Genomic DNA, 16404 nt, shown 5'->3' on the forward strand with positions numbered 1-16404 from the left:
GGATCTGGTTTGGATCTGTCACACAAGAGCATTTTATATAGGCAGATGTGCTCTTTCCTGAGCCAGAAGACCCTTGCGTGCACACACATACACACACACACACACACAGACACATCATACATACACACACACCATACATACACACATTTAAAGTACACACACACCCTGATCGTAAATCAGCTCTTTTATCAGTACCGATCTCTTGCTCGAAAATGACAGCGTCTCACCGCTGGAATCTGCAAGCTTTTAATGCAGGGGACATAGGGAATGTCATGCATAGCCAAAGACAGTGCCCGGCACCTCCATAACACACATGCAAGATGAGCCTGGAGCCTGGAGTTGAACTTGGGTTTTTTTGGCTTCACAAAGAAGCCCCTGTCAGGGCAGGGGTCACAGCCTGGTCTCCTGGGAGCAGACACGTGCACACATAGACATCAAAGGGGGCTTGAGCCCCTGCCCTTTTATCAGTCTGTAAAAAAGTGCCCTCTCTAGATCATGAATGCAGTTTTTACTATGGTGAAAGAAATGCAAATGTCCTCTTTCCATGCCATACCTGAAGGCAGCATTCAAGAGAATTGCCTTGTCCAATCTCTCCTAAACTTGAATACAGCAGTTTATCTGTGTAGAAATCTGTGCCGTTTTACGCCACATCTCCAGAATTCACTTGATTATGCTTAGTTCGGTGTGGTATCAAGCAGTGAAAATAGCCGACCTCCAAGCTCAAAACGCGTCCCAGCGCGACGCGTTGTGAGCTTGGAGGTCTGCTGTTTTCAATATTTCCACTAAAAGGCCATTTTAGAAATGTCAGCCCCTGCCTCTCTAACATTATCTGCCAGGGAGAAAGCTTTAAGTGCTTGAGGACTTCCCCGAAAGATCATTCGTGGGAGCTTTTCGAAAAGGCTTGTCGCAATAAACTCGACACGGCTCTGTCAAAATGCGTTCCTCACTGCGGTGCATCTGAAGAAAGTGACGCGTTGCTGTTAGAAGTGAAAGGCTATAGCCTGCCTCCAGACGGGTGGTCATCTGCCTACTGCAGGGGAAAAGCACCATCCCCTCTCATCTCCCAGAACTAAGCCCTGTGTTTCTCCACCCGAAAATTACAGTCATTTGTGCATGAGTAAGAAGATCCGGGCATCTGTATTGGCTGCGGCTGGCAATTTGCAGACGCCCTCCTTGGGAAGAGGAGGCTGCTGGTGTATTCGTTTATAGCCCAGGGATGGCTAGTTGGGAGTGAGCTAAGCTACCCCCCCCCCCCCCCCCAAATGGTTATTTCCACCAAAGCTGTGTAACAGTTCAGTGGTGTAAAGTAATTAGTACATTTACTCAAGTACTGTACTTAAGTTCACATTTTTGGTATTTCTTTTACTTTAGTGGAGTATTTCCAGTTTTCAGTACTTTTACTTTACTACATCTCGGGGCAAATATTGTACATTTATTTACTCCACTACAATTATTTGAAAACTTTAATTACTACTCTATGAAGATTTTGATTATTATTACAAAACATACATTAAGCACTTATGCCCTTCAGCCATTAACCACTTCAGCGATGCATTGTGAGCTTATAGATCTGTTATTTTCAAAAGACCTTTATACATTTTGAACTTGTGAAATGGGACATTCTGCACAATGATCGAATGGTCGAGTATATTCTGATGCCAATACTTTTACTCAAGTAGATTTTGAATACAGGACTTTTAGTTTTACTTGTATAACAAACAAAGTACTTCTACATTGTGGTATTGATACTTTTACTTGCTGCTGAGCAGGCACGTGCACACATAGACATCAAAGGGGGCTTGAGCCCCTGCCCTTTTATCTGTCTGAAAGTGCCCTCTCCAGACTATGAATGCAGTTTTTACTATGGTAAAATAAATGCAAATGCCCCCTATTTTCATGCCATACCTGAAGGCAGCATTCAAGAGAATTCCCTTGTCCAAACTCTCCTGAACCATGTCATATGCCACATCTCACTTGATTATGCTTAGTTCAGTGTGGTATCAAGCACAGAAAATAGCCGACCTCCAAGCTCACAAGGTGTCGCAGGGCGACGCGTTGTGAGCTTGGAGGTGTGCTATTTTCAATATTTCCACCAAAAGGCGCTTTTAGAAATTTCAGCCCCTGACTCTCTGACGTTCTCTGAACGTCCCTGCTTGCTGAGCTCCCTGGGACATCAGTGAGAGGACAGGAGGGCCACCCACCTGACTGCCGAGAGGTCCAGTCACAAGGAGGTGACTCACACGCCCCACATCGGCGTCATGGCTACGGACGGCAACCAGCAATTTCTGGTTTTGTAAACTGTTGATACGAATTTACCAGGGGTGACGCACACAATGGAGATTGTCCCTTTACAAATACATGCCGCTCCAAAACTGTCCTGCGCTTTGATCGTTGTTACGGTTTAACTCAAGTAAACATCAGAGCTCTTAGGCCAATTTGAGCAGTCCTGTTACTATAGTGACCTTCTCTCTCTCTCACACACACATATACAAGCCTCGCACACACAGACAAAATGCTTTCCAAACAACCTTAAAGCTCCCCAGCCTTTGACAAAATTACAGAGTTGCTTCATTGGCACAGTAATTACTTTATGCACAACCACACCTCTCAATTTGTGAATGTTGATACACAAACATTGTACGTGATGCAAAAGGAGGCTTTAGCGGGTGATCCCCCTGAGACCCCATTACAGATGGACACAGTCATTGAGCTTCGCTGAGACGAACACCTATCCTCGTGGCCAAGATCTATTGTACTGCGAAGAAGAAAAATAAACCTGTATGGCGTTACGGAGCCAGTGGATAAACCTTTCACAGGCACATTTATAGACACAAAAGTTCTGTTTATACATGCATGCCCCCCCCCCCCCCACACACACACACACACACAAGTCCCCACTGGCCTTCCACTGTGGTTTTCCAACCCAGCCCCAATCCTGCTGGAGCCGGCATGTGTTTTAACATGCTGTTTACTTATCCCTCACAAAAGACATGAGACTTTGACATTGGACTGGAGCTGGAGGTACCATTCTGTACAGCAAACCTCAATGCCATCGATAACTGCACTGACGACAACTGCACTGACGACAACAGTAGTGACTGTAAGCGTACACAGTACACACACACACACAGTGACAGGACTTATTCTGTGGCAGACGGTATAACCAGAGCAGACATTTTAGAGATCAGGTCCTTTTGACAGCTATATGTCATAGAGCTGGAGGGCATAAATTCCAGTGGAAATCTGGATCTCCAGTTTTTATACAGAGGGGGTTCGGCAGCAGCGTTAAAGCAACGCAAAACACAAACACCTGCCTCGCCTCGAGCAAAGCACAGTAGCACAGGTTACTGTACATATCAAACGAGTGCACAGAATGCTAGGATAATATACCTCAAATCCCCCCCTTTGTTCTGGGCTCTGCTGTACCTTTTGTTAATGTCCAGCTGTATTGTTGCAAGTAAGTCTGCCCTCGTCTGAAGGAGTTATTTGTCGGACCAGCAGTCAAGAGGAATTTGTAAACTAATCGATTAGTTGAATCAATCAACAAATCTGTGAAATTGTGCTTGCTGCATACAAATTGTGCAAAGACCAGCCTTTTCAGGCTGGTGAAGTTGAGAAGTGAACATTTAAATTTTAGACGATTTGGGCCTATACTTCAAACCACACCTGGGTCAAATAAATGCAGTAAATACTTCTCGCTTTTAAACAGTTTGGAATAGATGGGTGGTGTTTTCCCAAAATAGGACAATTCATATACAATGGCAGGACTATTATATTAGTTTTTAGTCGGGTTTAAGTGACTGTCAAATACTTTCATCCTTTGAGACAAATGCCAAATGCAAAAATCATAAAAAAGGTATTGGCAAATATTGTTTAGTTTAGCCTGAAGTCAGGGTTAAACTTCCCAACAACCCCATACTGAACTTTTGAACACAGAAGCCCTCTTTCAATCATACCCACGTTTCTCCCAAGAAACTCACACTATAACCTCTCCTTTCAGACCTAAAGACTATCTTATCTAGGAGGAAAAACAAATATGAACAATGTGAATGCCGTAATGGTTGGTAGGAAAGAAGAGGTTGGGACTCTAGGAACAGGAGCCATGGGTGCTATGACTCAGAGGAAGAAGTAGAACCATGGGATTAAATCAAATTTGCATTTAGCTCCAGTATGGAAGGATACGATTCTAAATGTAGCTTTTTTATAATGGGACAAAAATAGCTCCTAACAGCCAAACCAAAACACTATCTATAAATTCCCAGTTAAAAAGACTAGACTTTTAAATTTGAGTTTACAAGTCAAAATGCTGATGTTAACCAACAAACATGTTAAGAATCTCCCTATGACGTAATCATAGATGCAGCTGGAGGCATTAATAAAAGTGTGGGTGTGTTAGCATGGACAGCTCTTGTACAGTCTCCATGCCACTTGAACCCTTCATACTTATTTGAAGGCAGGTGCCCACAGGGGTCTGTACGGCACGCTAGTGATGCACAGGTCGAACCGTAACCCATGGATCCTGCAGGGTACCCGTGGGCCGGGTCAAATAGTGATGCGCAGGGTCAAGAAATGTTCACATTTTTGGTAGGGCGTGTCAGATTATTCATGAATACAGGCATCTGCTGGTAATTTTCTTCCCCAAGATTAGCGTCACTACTTGGCGCCCTCCTTTTTACCAGTAGCTCATACAGCGTGCAAATCCCGGTATGACCAAGTGCAGAGGGCCAGGCAAAACCGTAATCACTTAAACCCTGGCATCCGTATTCTGGGAAGAACCTTTGCAGAAAATAGCAAATCGACAAGCTCACAAGTGTCGTAACTTGTCGATCAACCTGTTTTCTGTGAAGACGTTTTAATGTAGAGCTAAAACAAAAAGGTCACTAGTATAGAGGCCTGAGGGACTTGTTGTTTGTACCTTGTTTCTCTTTATTTGATGAATCTCTCTACTCCATTGTTTCATACTGCAGTGCTGCTATGACAACTTAATTTACCTTGCAGAATCAATTAAGATCTGGATAGATCCACTACCTGAGGCTGCACCTTTATTTTCTCAGGTAAACACAGCAGAAGGTAACAGTATTAATTGTGCGGTGCATTTCGTTTAGGTGTGTCCAATCTGTCCATGTGCCAGCAGCATGGACAGCTCCTGTACAGTTAAAGGAGTAGTTCACCCCCCAAAATGACTTTTTTTTCTCCTATTGATTACTCATGCCATGGAGACTTCAGTTCAATAATTTTTTTTGTATGTGTCGCATTCCTAAGACAAAAAAAAACTATTATTGTAAATGTACCCCCATTGATTCCGGATGGGGACCCAAATGCATTTGGGTCCCCATCCGGAATCAATGGGGGTACATTTATTGTAATCAAATTATTGTCTTAGTAATGTGACAAAAAACTAAAAGTATTATTGAACTCAAGTCTCCATCCATGGCATGAGTAATCAATAGAAAAAAAGTCATTTTGGGGGTGAACTACTCCTTTAACTTCACGCCAACACAAAAAAGAAAAACAACCCAAATGAAACGACTGATGTCATCGGCTTCAGCTGTGTCCTATGGCATTGATACAAAATGTCTGCTGTGCACGAGGTCTCTGCAAGTTAGAAAATGACAACTTACCAACGTGTTTGTCAGAGCTGGCTTTACCGTACCTGTAGGCATCAATCAGGGCGTTGCCCGTCTTCCCTGGGCACTATTTAACAAAGGAGAGTACTGCTACTCACGAACATACTTAACAAGAAACCATGTCTGGACTAGAACCACAACACACACACACGCACGCACGCACGCACGCACAAGATGTGCGCTGTGCGTCAGAAGGTGAGTGAGGCCATCACAGGGAAAACTGGAATGACTCAATTCCATGTCTTTAGTGGAACTGTCAGTCTATGGAATGTGCCAAGATGTTAAAGGGGAAAACCACCCATTTTCAAAATTGAATTATGTCATTAATATACCTTAGAGGACTTGTGTGGAAATAAAAAAAAAGGTTCCCCCTCCTTCTGTGTTGCCTAGAACTGGAGGATTGATTTTGGGGTTTGTATTGTAAAGTACACCGGTGTGATGTCATCTCGGTGTACTTTACAATACAAACCCCAAAATCAATCCTCCAGTTCTAGGTAACACAGAAGGGGCGGAACTTTTTATTTATTTTATTTCCACACAACTCCTCTAAGGTATATTAATGACATAGTTCAATATTGAAAATGGGTGGTCTTCCCCTTTAAGGCAGTGATAACTTTTCAATACAGAAGGCTAGTAGTGCCTGACCTGTAACTTGTTACTGCACCTGGGAAACTATTTGAAGAGCCCACCCAACCCAAAACAAAGTGTCAGTCATCAGTGACTTTGCCCAAAACAAAGTGTCAGTCATCAGTGACTTTGAGCGTCATTTTAAAGACCATTACAAGAAGAAAAAGGAAAACGAGGATGTTGTTGCTTGCTCCAATCCAGATAGGATGTGAGCAGATAATAATAGTACGGGGATGTTTCAAATTAAGTCACGTATATTATTTTTTAATAAATCACAGGATATGAATGACGATACGATACACAAACAGCTTGGCGTGAAAAACAGAGCCATAAAGACAAGACTTTAAGGGGAGATCGTTGTACATGCCCAGGAGCTGGTTTCGTACCAACATGTCAGCATTATAAATATACAGTAGCGAAGTAGCTGGTCTGAAAGACAATCCCTTACTGACATTATGTGGTCCCTTTGTTTGCTGTTGGAAGGATCCAATTGCAGAAAAACACTGTGTGGATATAATGATAGAGATAAAAAATAAACGCTAACACTGTGTGTACGATAATGTCGACATGAATGAGCCAAAATGTCATGGAGCTAAACTCGAGACGAGGTCTGTCCAGCACACTCATGGAGACTAGTTTGTATGTACGTGTGTGTGTGTGTGTGTGTGTGTGTGTGTGCGTGTGTGCATGCATGTGTGTGTGTGTGTGTGCATGTGGTACCATGCAGGTCTGCGAGGAGAGATGGATTTACTCCTGTACCTGGCTTAAAGTCCTGCTCGCAATTTGGTGTTAGGGGAGTTTCTCACCTGAACTGAGTCAGTGGGTCCCTAGACATGAAAAATCACCGAGGTGCTCGTTCGCCGTAGTGCCACGAATGGCGCAATGGCCATATCAAATATGGCTGCCATTGGCTATGATGAAAATCCAACTTTTCTGTTTCTGGGTATATATGCACATGTAATACCTCTATTTGGACTAATTGGGGTGTGGGGAATTCATTTCTGACATTGTTTTGACCATTTTGGGTGATCTGGACCTCGAAAAGGTCATGGTCAAGGTCAATTTGCTATTCCGAAGACCGTGGCCATAACTTGGCCATTGTTAGGAGTAAAAACAGGTGCAATAGGTCTAAATCAACTAATTCCGACATGTATAATTCATTTCTGACATTTTTTTGACCATTAAGGATCATCTTGTCTTTGAAATATCAATGTCAATGCCATTTTTCAAAACCGAATTTGTTCATTACTTGCACTTTTATAGTATTTTTTCATAAGTTTGTTTTGTTTATTACAAAATACATAGTGGGAAATACATACAAGTAAACATCCCCATTTAACTTTAAAGGGGGGGGGGGAGTTAAATGGGTGTTTAAATGAGACCATTTACGAATAAAAGTGACAAATAAAATCACACAACAAAAATCACACAACAAAAGCACACACAAATTTAAATAACAATTTCTCTCAAAGTGCACCAGTATTGTGATTGTTGAGGAAAGACTAGAACCAATGGAACCAATGGATGGATGCAAGGAACACTTAGATACTCGACAGCTGACTTGCTGATGGAGTTTGGTGCATCACATTTTGCCATGGAACAATGGCAAATCCATCCTGTAAAAACATACTAACTTGGAAGCACGGTTCCTTGGCTGTTGCAAGCAGGTGGCAAGACATGCACTAGAAAGGTGCCGTGTTGGTCTCAGCAGTTGTACTTCTCTGCTACCAATGCTGTGTCTTGTTCTGTCAAGGTCTTTGCCTCTCAAAGGTTTGTTAGATATTGTAGCCAAGCCATAACTGCATGTTTAGTCCCCACCTGGCCCATGCACATGCAGTCATCTCCAGTCTCCAAGGCATATGTGCCTTGATAACTCTCGTGGCTAGTGGTGCTCCAAGATGAGAGACTGCTTGACGCTGTGGAAGCATGTGCCGCTGCACCCCTAGAGCCATACTGCTACCAGATCTACTTCATCCCCAGTGCTTGGAAGTATGCGGTGTAGTATAGCATTAATGCGAAGGAGACTATGACTCTCTGGGGTCCACTCATAATCCTGGGGTCCCATTATTCCGTCCATTAGGTTAGGGTTATGGATAGATTTAGTAATAATGGCCAGTTGACTCCACATGTACCACCAGCTTGGTGTCATCCTCCTCAATCTAGTTCAATCTTTGGGATCTCTTCACCACCAGCCCCTTAACAGAGTCGACAGACGCACCCATCCCTCAACAACTTTACAAATTCTGGGTGTCTGAGGAGAACACCAGCTGTCTGTTCGGAATATGGTGTCCAATCAAGCCTGTGTCAATGCTACCCACATTGTTGGGCGACAGTGGCTCAGTAGGTAGAACGGCTGCCTTGGAATCTGAAGGTTCCAGGGTCAATTCCCGGCTCCTCCTGGTTATGTATGGAAGGTTCCTTGAGCAAGACACTGAACCCCTAACTGCTCCTGATGAGCACCTTGCATGATTTCATGGTGTGAATGTATGTGTGAATGTGTGTGTTAATGGGTGAATGTGAAATACATAGTAAAGCGCTTTGGAGAAAAGCAATACTGTAAATGCAGTCCATTTACCATTGTCAGCTCTGTTGTCTCTGGTGATGATGACATAGGCGGCCCAGACATTTTGAATAGGATTGAGAAGGCTGACACATAGTGCATGACTGCATGTACTGACTCCATTATAACTAAGCCTATCCCTAAACCTTCACCTAATGGTCGGAATAATGGGATGTCGGAACTATGAGCGGACCCCAGAGAGTTGTTGTCTCCTTCGCATAACTGCTATACTACACCCCATATTTCCAAGCTGGGGATGAAGGAGATTTGGCAGCAGTATGGCACTGGTGAGAATCAGCACATGCTTCCACTGCATCAAGCAGTCTCTCATCCTTGAGTACCAATAGCTAAGACAGTGATCAAGGCACATACTGTAGGCCTATGCCTTGGAGACAGGAGATTACTACATGGGCCAGGTGAGGATTAAACATGCAGTTATGGCTTCTCACCAAGTACAATATCTAACAAAATGTGTAGAGGCAAAGACCTTGACAGAACAAGACTAAGCATTGCATTGGTAGCAGAGAAGTACAACTGCTGAGACCAACAAGGCACCTTTCTAGTGCATTTCTTGCCACCTGCTTGCAACAGCCAAGGAACCTGAGGAAAGAAGAGAACCAATGGAACATGGAACAGGGCATGTCCTGTTGTCCGTGCATTAAAAATGAGGACAAGTGGCTCTTGGTTTCACTTTTTCTGTAGCGCTCCTAGCAGCTTTGTGCTGTATGCAGACTATGGACTGCCAATACTATGGAGTGGAGGGAGCAAGGGGGGTCATTAGCAGTCCTTTTGTTATTAATTCTATTTTTATCCGGAGAAGTGACTTTTGTGTCCGGACAAGTTAATGGGAAATATACCTGTCCAAAGGCAATGTCAAGCTCTGATGGATGGGAGGAGCACTTTGACTTAAGTACACTCCTGCCATATCTGAAGCGTGACACTCGACGATATGACTGCCTTGCTGATAGAGTTCTGTGCATCATATTTTGCCATGGAACAATGACAAATCCATCCTGTAAAAACACATCATACCAACTTGCATAAACACAATCACAATATGGTGCACTTTGAGGGAAATTGTTATTTCATTTTGTGTGTGATTTTGTTGTGTGATTTTATTTGTCACTTTTATTCGTAAATGGTCTTATTTTCTCATTTAAACACCCATTTAAAACCCCACTTTAAAGTTAAAGGGGATGTTTACTTGTTGTGTTTCTCACTAGTATGTATTTTGTAATAAACAAAACAAACTTCTGAAAAAATACTATAAAAGTGCAAGTAATGAACAAAATCGTTTTTGAAAAATGGCATTGACATTGATATTTCAAAGGCAAGATGATCCTTAATGGTCAAAACAATGTCAGAAATGAATTATACATGTCAGAATTAGTTGATTTAGACCTATTACACCTGTTTTTACTCCTAACAATATGGCCACGGTCTTCAGAATAGCAAAATGACCTTGACCATGACCTTTTCGAGGTCCAGATCACCCAAAATGGTCAAAACAATGTCAGAAATGAATTCCCCACACCCCAATTAGTCCAAATAGAGGTATTACATGTGCATATATACCCAGAAACAGAAAAGTTGGATTTTCATCATAGCCGATGGCAGCCATATTTGATATGGCCATTGCGCCATTCGTGGCACTACGGCGAACGAGCACCTCAGTGATTTTTCATGTCTAGGGACCCACTGACTCAGTTCAGGTGAGAAACTCCCCTAACACCAAATTGCGAGCAGGACTTTAAGCCAGGTACTGGAGTAATTAGTGCATGTCATGTAATCATGCCTGTGAGCCTGATTTCATGCCGTTCATAGTCGATCTACAAGCTCACAGCGTGTCACAGAGCGTGTCACAGTGTGCGGGGTGCTTTGTGAGCTTGTAGGTCGGCTATTTTCAGTGCATGATGCTGTTGCACAACCTTATCGTCGTTGTCGGGTGGAAACTTTGTATGTCCAAAACCATTCATTTTGTATTTATCATTTAAAACTAAACTAGTGAAAACAGCTGATCTACAACGTTGTGTGCTTGTAGATCTGCTGTTTTCACTACTTTTGTGCAACGGCCTTGTATGATGAAGCAGGGCTTTACTTAAAGAAAAACATACAAATTTGAAACTTGGAGATACGAGGTTGCTGCCCAACAGTGACGTTATAAAACCAGGCTTTGGGGTCACTGTAACGTCTGTAAGCTTATACTCCATCCCACGACTGTGTGTCAATGTGATCTTCAAGCTAACCTGCTGGCTTGAAGATCTTTGTCGGCAAGCAACACTGTTGTACTGCGGAGTATACATCAGGCAGTAGCCATGCAGCAGCTTGTCTAGTGAGAACACGGGCCGCATTCCTGAAAGATTGATAATTACTGCATGAGGAACTCTTCTCTCCCAATCTTCACCAACACTCCCCCCCACCTCTTGTCCTCTCTCTATGTCTCTCTCACTCTCTCTCTAATAACAGCGGTTTAGGACAGTGGTTCTCAAACCTTTACATTTCAAGGCCCCCCTTTAACTCTGAGAATATACAAATGTATTGCATTTGTATACCGCATGACTATAAAAAAGAATATAGATGGTGTTAAGTCATTGGTTTCTATGCTGCGAAAATGACGCTTTTTTGTCCCTTGTACGGGTGCCGCCATCATTGTAAAAATCAACGTTCATTGGTAGAAATGGTACCATCTCGAAAGCTATTGGCTGCCAACGGTCACATGCAACCGCAGGGATACTTGGGAGAATGTGGTGTTGGGCTTGCCAAATAAACACCAGAAGAAGAACCATCACAAGCATAAGTGATCACAAGCCCCTCCTATAGCACACCCTGCTTTAACAACAAATATAACATGAATTGGACCATGTTTTCACAAAACGCATATCATGGTGATTGAAACGAGGCTTTAAACTAGCGACGCAGGAACCATACAGTACTTATGACAATGTTTATTAAGGTAAGAAAATCAAATGTAAAAGTTCTGTGTTGCTTCATTTAAAATCCTGACGCCTGCCCCACTGGTATACAGTCAAGAGTTACAGACTTGTAAGGGTCAATTTAGAACTCCCTCAAGGGACTCTGAGTAAAGAAATAATAGTAGGGGCGTGTGAGAGTCAATGTAAGATAACATTTTAATACGTGCTGCTAATGCACCGGTCAAGGTTATTGTTCATTGTGAATTTCAACAGAGAGTGACTAATGTGTTCCTTCTCCTGTCCAAATCCTTATTCGTTACTGAAGCCCAAAAGTGGTTCCTTGATTCATAATAATGATACTAGTAATGCATTTTGTATACCACCATTAGCTAATACATCTGTTGTTGTTGTTGCTTATTGAGAAGTATCAAATCTAGATGAGATCAGAGAGCCACGATGTGCTCTGTAAGCTGATTAGACCAATTAAAAAAAAAAGGCATTTAGGATAGTTCTGGGTATAACAATCTAAAATAAATTACTAAACGTTGAACAGCTAGCCTTACTTTACCTAAACTGAAAGCACCAGAGGAACAGACTCAACAGAGGGTCCCTGCATTATACAGACAGTGAAATGGTGGAACCAACCACCCTCTAAAAGCTGTTGAGATTCCAACATTGTTTGCTGTGCTTCTCCGGGGGGTTGCCAAGGGGTTCTAAGCAGGAGCCAAAGAACGTGATCCCGAATGGGTCAGTCAGAAGACAGGGGAAGCTTTTTTGGTAGCAAGTCACAGAGTAAAAGTGCGGAGGCAAACACAGCTGGACCGTGGGGTTTAAAAATACACACGCTGGCACCTCCGAGTCTCTTTTCTCCCCTAAAGTCAAAACAAAACCTCTGAGGCCTGCTAGAAATAACACACTTTGACTCAAACACTCACTTAACCCGATGCAGAGACATGGTCACAGTAGACTGGGTGGTAGACTGGGTCCTACGGTAAAACTTTATGTAGCCTACCGAAGAATCGTCCGTGCATAAAGCTCTACAATACTTAAATCGTACTGATATGAAACAAGAACATTCAAAAACAAAACATTTAAATGCAACATAACCACTTTCAAAGTCCTTATTGTGGGCGTAAACTTGATCTAGAAACTCACAATGCACCACATTGATCAGCTATTTTGTCTAGTGTTTAAAAATGGTTCCCGGCATTACAGAAGGAGAACCACAGACACCTGTTAAAAGTGTTCCCGTCTCTTATCATACTAGATATCAGATATGAGTCATATTAGTGCTGATAAAGGCACCACAGTAATTAGTTACTCATCAGCCAATCCTTGTGATTAAAGGCCCATTGTCTTTCACTCAGCACCAACAAGTTATTGCTCACTGCAAGGATGCACACTCATGCACACACACACACACACACACACACACACACACACACACACACACACACACACACACACACACACACACACACACACACACATCTTGCAAGTACCATCACTTTTCTCACAACTACCGTTTTTTTTCTCGCAACTACCATCACTGATCAATTATCCTCTTCAATAATCAATAATCACTTATCACTCCTCAGTCCCAACACTGATAGCAGGTCATCATTCAATATAAAGAGGGCATATTGCAGAATGGGGTCGGTGACCCGGTCAGGTTGGGAGAAGCATCAACCTATGCATTTTCTAATTCAAAGTTATGTTTTTTCCTGCTCTCAATGAGTCACTAGAATTGTCCTTTCTTAGGGCACGGTCACAGCACACTTTTATTCTACCTATGCTATGAGGGTGGATTCTGCCAATGCATTTCAATGGGAATTGAGCGTTTCTTTTTTTTTCTCTTCTCTCTTTTGACTTGAGTTCATGCAATATTTGTTGTCTTCATGTGGTACTACTGTACATTCAGCTTCTTTACTTATGGTGTTTCATAGCAGAAGTTTTCAAACTTGTCGTGCCTAAGGTAACCGAACGGGCAAGTCAAAATCTCAACGGACACCTATATTTACAGCGGAAATAGCTGAACTACAAGCTCACAAGGCAAACAAATACAATTTAAAATGTTTGCCTATACTGACTGATAAATGAGAGTGCACAGAGTACCTAATAATAGAATAATTCATAACTTGTTGTATGTGTGATTGTCACAGAATTCCAATGCACAAATGGAGTAATTGGAGTTGTCACAACAGTTGAGAACTGTTGTAATGTCAATGTACTGTATATTGTGTGTGTGTGTGTGTGTGTGTGTGTGTGTGTGTGTGTGTGTGTGTGTGTGTGTGTGTGTGTGTGTGTTTTTCCCCTCGATTTCTAGTCACCTGCTCACTCAGTCGATTAAGGTAATGAGCCTATGATGTCATTTTCTCTGTCTGTTCCTCACTAATGTGAAGTCACCACGATGAAGGCTGATGGGCCACACGTGCATTTTTACTGCTGTTAATGCACTCACTGGCTAGTGGCTATGCATTAACCATACACACAAAGGCTTTTTATTTTCCCAAATCTTGACTGCCTTGGATGCCATCATCCTTGCGTTCACTTCAGGCTACTCGGGATTGCCATCTGTGTATATCAGTGTTGTGTTGTTCAATCTGTTGTCTCTCCCTCAAGTCCCATCATTATCTCACTCCATCTCTTATCTCGTTCTGCTTCCATGGCTGTCTAGCCCCCATTCTCCCTATCTCCGTCTGTTTCCCCGTCTATGTCTTTCTCTCTCAATGCCAGGGCATAGATACTGTACCACTGGCGCTTACAATAACACACCTGTAATCTCCATGGGTAGTACAAGCCCTGGCATGGCAGCCTGGTGAAGAAGGAGGAAGGAATATTGTGACACACCCTTCCTAAACATAATGCTGCTTTCTTCACTGCAGCTAGCAGACAGTGAAGTACAGAGTACAGACAGGTCTGGTCCACTTGAAACCCCCTGGTAAGAAGCAACGGTCACTTAGTTCAGTGGTTCTCAACCTTTTCAGGCCGCGACCCCCAAAATAATCATATTTGAACTGGGGACCCCCCCCACCCTGACAAGCACAAAGAGTTGAGGCATTACATTTTGTATAACACGGTTCTATCTACATGCTATCTTCTATCTACACGATCTACATGCTCACATCGCCTTGCGTCTGCTATTTTCACAATTTCTGCCTCTGATATTTGACAATTTGGCCAATGTTTAATTTGTCATTTTAGAGGTATTAAAACGTCCTTAAATTGTCACTTTAGAAATGTGCAGATACCCTCTATACACTTAAACTTCATCTTGGTTTGTTTACTGTTGAGTGAGAAAACAATGTTGCACATTAGGTTAATTATCTGGGGAACCCCCAAAATAATCCACATGTTGAGAACCACTGACTTAGATAACACCTGGAACAACGGTCATTCCCAACTGACGTTGCAAGAGCTCAAATCATGTGGGCCACCTTGTCCAAGTTGTCCAACAAATGAAATGACACAATGACACATGTGAGACTGACAGAACCAAAGTCAATGAGCAGCAGCAACACACTGTAGTTGTGTTGAATCTCAAATTGATGTCCATTGATCAGAGCAATATGCTGCAATGTTTCAAGATAAGTATGGATTTGGAGCATGAGGGCTTCCAACCCAAAGTCCACCGAGAGGAGGTACATAGTCATAGACAAACAGTAGCAGAGAGACCCCATGCATGGGGAGGTCCTGAGACTGTGGGGTTATCTTCTGTCAAGTTAATAAACAAGCGCTGCCTCTTGATAAAGAGGATATGGTCAATGGACTGAACACCCACCCACCATTGACTGGATGAGACTGAACTGTCTGTCAATGAGTTCCATACTGTCAAGAAAAGTCCCACTAAGAGGTCATTGACTAGGGGAAGAAGAATCACAATAGTCTTCTTTGTCAAAGGCTTCATAGTTGAGGAAAAACACATTGGTTTTAAATTACCTCTGTTTTGATATCCCTCAAGGCCACAGCAAAGAAATGTCCCACACATATTTGTTCCCATGCGTGTCAATAATGAACTTGGACTTGTTCCTCCCATCTATTCGACTCCATTGGGTTAAATGTAAAAGTAGGCTACTCCATATAGTTCAGAAAATAACGTCATGTTCATATTTGTTATATAATAATGCAAAAACAACAATAAGAACGGAAATGATATTACATAATGACACTGACTGGTTTTAATCCTTCTGCACAGACTGGATTAATAAAGAAAGATTAGCCTACATCCTATAAACTAATTTGATTGAACAACAATTTGACTTATAAATCACAGCCTATCAAAATCTATAGCCTTTTCATAATCAGGAACGACATTCCTCCTCCTAAAACTTTAGACAACGACCAAAAACTACTTGATGATCCATAAAGCCTACCTTTGGATAAACGTTTCTAATCCCACCCGGGCGAAAGTCTTCCTATCCGCTCTCCATTTGGACGGGCTGCTGTTCTCCAAACTTTTACGCTGCGTGCTCTGCTCTCCAAACTTTATGTTCTCCGTCCCAGATGAAAGTTCAGGTAAAACATTTCCGCGAAGCTCCTCAGAAAAACGGGTTCTGTTGACTTTAATACCCTGTAATATCCGTCCGTATGAACGTTACGTCAACAAAACCAACTGTGTTTTGTCTGTCTGCCTGTCGGTGGCGGGTCAGTTGACTTGTGAACGCTCCCCGGTGCTGCT

General features: G+C 42.6%; 1 protein-coding gene across 2 annotated transcripts in view; it reads right to left on the reverse strand.

Moving 5' to 3' along the window:
* The window catches only part of LOC308306282 (uncharacterized protein), a 68331-nt gene extending 51938 nt beyond the window's left edge, over nt 1–16393 (reverse strand). For both annotated transcript variants that reach the window (XM_080751185.1, XM_080751186.1), the window contains exon 1: nt 16100–16393. The gene's annotated coding sequence lies outside the window, so the exon portion shown is untranslated. The remainder of the gene's footprint in view (nt 1–16099) is intronic.
* Nucleotides 16394–16404: the final 11 nt, after the last annotated feature.

Source organism: Nannobrachium achirus (genome assembly GCF_963921795.1).
Source record: "Nannobrachium achirus genome assembly, chromosome: 20".
NCBI lineage: Eukaryota > Metazoa > Chordata > Actinopteri > Myctophiformes > Myctophidae > Nannobrachium > Nannobrachium achirus.